A 6,000-nucleotide genomic window follows, 5' to 3' on the forward strand; every position below is an offset into this window, starting at 1 on the left:
TGTTGGACTCTGGAGGATGCCATCACCACATGGTTGACGCCACAAACAAGAGAAGCTGGTTCACTGAGCATTCTCTGGAGAGTGCACTGCACTCACCACTCACCACTGGATCCCCTGGACACAACACTCCTTGCCCCTTGCACTATTCACTGTATTTATCTTTATTAAATCACTTAACCCTTGTGTTGCCCTTCGGGTCACTGGGACCCAAAGGACAACACAAGGGTTAAACATATTTCCTGTGTCATGTTTGCTTTTGGGTTTAACCTCCAGTGCTGTTCCATAACAGTGAAGTTCCTATTGAGTAGGTTGGAGTCTGTATGAAGACATTTAATGTTGTCTAGATGGTGCTAAAGTCAAATTGGCTTATATAGCATTGGGTAGTATTATACTTTGTCAATGTATCATATTCATAAGATAAAATACATTTTGCATGCAAACTGTTCTCTGCAAGTAAGTAGGAACTATAAGCATCAGCAAAATGTAATAAAGAAGTGCAGTATTTCTCTCTGAAATTCACTGTCGTGGAAGTATAGAGTAGTATGTACTGTATAAGACACAGAAATAATCATGTTAGGTACTTCAAAATTGCATTACTGAGTATGTGTTGTGATGTGCTAATATCCGAGCAAATCACATCAAAAGAGAAAACTCCCCAAAGATTAAGAAAACAAACAGTCCACTGGGTTTGTAATCAATACCTCATCCACTTTTGGCAGGATGTTTTGTGATATATTTTCCTTACTGACTGAACGTCCCACACACTGGACCTCTACACTTCTGTTTGTTGTAGGACGTTATTCTGACTGTCCATCCACCCGTCGTGACCAGCAACATAAGTGCAGGGAATTTTAAATATTTTGACTGTGATCTCAGAAAAGAACAACATCACAGATGCTACAGTGAAAATAGAAGAAGAACAAATGCAGATGAGGACAGGATGAGTGGATGGCAGCCAGGGCTGTGGCCACCAGTGAGGACTTGAGGTAATGTCCGCTGTAATTTTTGTTTTAATGTTTTAGGAACATGCAGGGAGTGAGGAGTACACTGGGAGCACAACACACTGTGGGTATTATTTAGACAAATTCTGGTATTTCTAGACTGAACATATTTACATTTGACAACTTTTAGATCAACAAAAAAATCAGGATTCTGAATTTTCCCACCAGAATTATGAATAAATTAAATCTGAAAAAAATCCAAATAATCAATGCATTTTAAAGATCAAAATCATAATTCAAGAAAAAAAAGTGGGTTAAGTGGAAAATTTTTTTAAAAATTTTTTAATTTTTAAAAAAAAAAAAAAAAAAAAAAAAAAAAAAAAAAAAATTTTAAAAAAAAAAAAAAAAAAAGAAGAAAGATATTAAGAGAATGTTTTTTAAGGATCAAAAAAGAGACACCACCAAAAAACAAACTAAGGAAGGTAAAAGGAAGAGAGTTGGAAATTGATCAAAGGGCAGTCGTTAACTTTATGGTCATTTTGTCAGAAAGAAAATCCCGCACTAAACGTACAAGATCAAATTTGTAAGTCAATGCATGCAAATGCAATGCTGGCATTTTTATTTATTTTTTACTCATACTTCTGAATGTATTTTAATTCAATTCTGCTGCTGCATGGCATTGAAGGATGCATGTAAATGTCAGTAGTACACTGACTCTACAAGTGTGTAGAGCCCATTAGATAGGATGTTATTCCTAGGAAATGAATAACATCCAACTTGTTGTTTACCTTGTAAATAAAATATGAGGGGCTTTCATGTAAAAAGGAAACATTGAGTAGTTGGAAACGAGCACATGGAAAACACACACACACACACACACGCACGCACGCACGCACGCACACACACACACACACACACACACACACACACACACACACACACACACACACACACACACACACACACACACACACACAGACACACTCTCTGTTAGACACATTCCAGCTTTAACTTTTATAATTACTTACTACTACCCCATGGACATTCCTCAGTGCTCCCCCCTAACTGAGCTGATTGACACAGACTCAGACCACCCACCAATCTGATAAGTCACTTTGGCCCAATTAATACCTGCAGGGTGATTTTATTAAAGTGCACAGGAGCAGAGTTTAGAAGCAAAGTGAAGCCACAAAAAGTTGTTTTTAATCAATTTCCAATTAAGAATTCATTCCTGTCTGTGGGACCACTGGTAATTGAGTCAAAGTGTAGGAAGTGAGGGTCAGAGAGGCGGGGCTAATCCTTCAGGGACCGTTCATTTCCATATAAATGAGCTGGGAGATGCACGCCTGATTTACAGGATTCATTATTGACTAAGCGAAGACGACGAATGACCACTTTCCTTTTATAGTTAAGAGTCCAAATTATTTTTTTTTCATTTTGAAGCTGATTAAACCATGTTTAATATTTTTCTTAGAGAGGGTGCGGAGTGCAGATGTTTCTTTTAACAAGCGAGTGCAGAGCAGTGACTTTCAGTACCACCCCCAAGCAAACGCATGGCTTTAGTGGAAGAGATAAGGAGAGTCGCAATGATCCCAAGGACCCAATAGCATTTCCTCGTGGTAATTATCCACTGAAATGAGTGTCTGAAATATATATATATATATATATATACAGACCCTTTCCAAAAAATTAGAATATCATGGAAAAGTTTATTTATTTCCATAATTCCATTCAAAACATTAAACTTCCATATTATAGATTATAGATTCAGGGCCCACAACTTAAACGATTTCAAGTATTTAGTTGTTTATTTGTACATAATTTGGGCTTCCAGCTCATAAAACCCACGAAAACAGGATTTCAAAAAAATTTGAATACTGTGAAGAAATCACCATTTACTTCTCAGTTTTTGCAGAAAAAAAAGAAATTAGGATCACATCATCAGTCAATCAGAATATGGTACTTTCAAAACGATACGTCAATCTTCAATACTTGGTAGGGAATCCCTTTGCCTTAATCACTGCCTCAATGCGCCGTGGCATTGAGCCAATCAGCCTGTGGCATTGCCTGGGAGTTATGGAAACCCAGATTTCCTTGATGCTTGCTGTCAGCTCTTCTTTGTTTTTGGGTCTGGTGCCCCTCATTTTCCTCTTGATAATACCCCATAGATTCTCAATGGGGTTTAGGTCCGGCAAGTTGGCTGGCCAGTCAAGCACTGTGATGGCATGGGCATCAAACCAGGTTTTGGTGCTTCTGGTGGTATGGGCAGGGGCCAGGTCCTGCTGGAAGATGAAATCTGCATCTCCATACAGATCCTCAGCAGAAGGAATCATGAAGTCCTCTAAAACATTCTGGTAGACTGATGCGGTGACCTTGGATTTAAGAAAGCAGAGTTTACCAACACCTGAACTGGACATTGCACCCCAAATCATGACTGACTGTGGAGATTTCACACTGGACCTCAAGCAGCTTGGGTTCTGTTCCTTGCCCGTCTTCCTCCAAACCCTTGGACCTTGATTCCCGAATGAAAGGCACACTTTACTTTCATTGGAAAAGAGGACCTTGGACCACTGGCCAACAGTCCAGTCCTTCTTATGGTGATTTCTTCACAGTATTCTAATTTTTTGAAATCCTGTTTTCGTGGGTTTTATGAGCTGGAAGCCCAAATTATGTACAAATAAACAACTAAATACTTGAAATCGTTTAAGTTGTGGGCCCTGAATCTATAATCTATGGAAGTTTAATGTTTTGAATGGAATTATGGACATAAATATACTTTTCCATGATATTCTAATTTTTTGGAAAGGGTCTGTATATATATATATAGTTTAAATATCCAATTATTAAATATTCACTAATCAAATATTGTGTTGTGAAAGAAACTGCATCACACACAATACATTTTTACCCCCAGGTAATGAGGTTATTGAACGATAGCACAACAGGAAGGAGGGCTGTGGTTTGAACTTAGTCACTTATGTCTATTGTGCTTGGATATTTCTAGATGTTTTTAAATGCTATTTATATTTTTTTAAATTGTTACTATTGACTGGTGCTGAGAGAGTACCAAGGCACATTGTAAACATTGCTGTGGTACTCCGTACTAACTGAATCACAGATGGTGTTGATCCATTCTTCATTCTTTACTGGATGAATCAATACAGCACATGTACATGTTTCTAAAGACAACAAACCACCATCACAGCCATCAAAGTGACAGCTCAGTATTATTTCACCTACAGATTCTAGAAATGATCACTTGTGGCAATGATCACTTGTTTTAAATAAATTGGGTAACATTAGTGATGAAAACTACCTGCGTCCTTTTGACAAAGACAGGTGTGCTTGGCTGCCATTGTAAAGATCCCTTCTTCTGTTGCTTTCAACTGCCATGTGATGCCTTATTGTGTGTTTGAGTGCAGCCAATCATTGTCTCATTGACATTTTTCTGTTGCTGTTAAAAATAGACTGCAGGTCTTCAAGGCCACCTGATTACTGGAATTCTTGGGCTGCAGCATTAAGACCATTGTTCAAATCTATGTTTTGTCACTATGAACATAAAGCTATGCCAAGGACAATGTCTGTAGCAATCTCAGATTTAGACAAAAGAGGAAGGTGGTTTCTCCGTGTTGAAGTAGTTCAACCGTGTTTGTAAAAAGTTGACACTCATGGTCTGTGTACGTAAAATGATCAAACTAAATACATTTCACAGATGAGAATTGAAATTCATGAAAAACTAAATGAGTTTTGTCTTTAAAATGCTCTATTCTCTCAATCTGAACTACTGTAATATGAGTACTTCATTTTCACATGTATCCACTATGGAAAAATGATTTTTCAAAAAGCTGCATTTTCTGTGATGGAAAACAGCATTATATAGCTTACTGGTTGGAAAGCCAGAACGGAAAGTATTCAAAAATATCTCAGCGTTAAAGTGAACAAGGTCTCAGTGAGATACTTAAGTGGAACAATTACATAAATCGATTTTAAAGACATTACATCAAATTAGAGGACCATTATGGACAACTGCTTTTTTTTAGCTGCTAGTTTGGTGACAATAATCTAATAATGCTTCACTTTTTTTCGGTGAATTGTTCATTGTTTATGGATATTCATAATATATAAGGGTTTACAAGGTATTTTGGTGAATTCATAGTATATGCAGGGATATCACAATGACTGATGTATTCATGATTCTGCTAATAAAAGCCTTTTCAATGCCTTTCCCACTATTAGCAAACATAACATCTTGGCATGAGGCAACAAAAGCCAGACAGCATGACAGCAAGGACAAAAAAGCGAGACAAGATCCATCGATCCATCCCTCTTCTGCTCCTTCTTTGTCCGCTGAGGAACATCCCCACTGTGCTCATCTGATCCTGCAGGGCGGCACTGTCTGCAGAAGACAATGTGAAAAAAGATCAGATTAATGCTTTTTATGGCAGTGTACATTGTAAACTATCATCACAGATAGCAAATCTTCCATAAATCTTTTTCCTTTATGTCTTCCTGTGATGGAAAATGTAATCCTTAACTTTTTTTTTTTGTTATAGAACACACCAAGTCTGGTTTATAGAAAGATACAGTGTGTACAGTTTATGTACAGGTATCTTCATCTTCTCACTTGTATTGTCAAAGCATGTATTGCATCCAATATGGCATATTGTGGATTACAGATTGGATTTTTCACATGCGACCTCGAATACAGCAGCAAAATGTGCCTATGATGCAGGAGTTGGTAGGGGACACAGTGGAGAAGCAACAGCCAGCTGTGACCTTAATCCAGTCAGCGTCACCATCACAGCATTCCTTGTCACCCCTCAAACAGACCTTTTAAATCAGTTAATGGATCATATATCTAATGTTACGCGACACAGAGTCAAGTACATGACGTATTGTTAGGCCAGAGCTAGGCAGGAAGGGACACATGCTGAAATGCTGAATGATGGCATTACTGACTTATCCCTCCTTAAGGATGGCCTTTCAACTTTTAGTGTTTTATCTTCCATATGATTAGCTTAACTATTTTGTTCTTTGAACACAATTTCTGATATAAGGT

Source organism: Perca fluviatilis, chromosome 12 (assembly GCF_010015445.1).
Source record: "Perca fluviatilis chromosome 12, GENO_Pfluv_1.0, whole genome shotgun sequence".
Taxonomy (NCBI): Eukaryota; Metazoa; Chordata; class Actinopteri; order Perciformes; family Percidae; genus Perca; species Perca fluviatilis.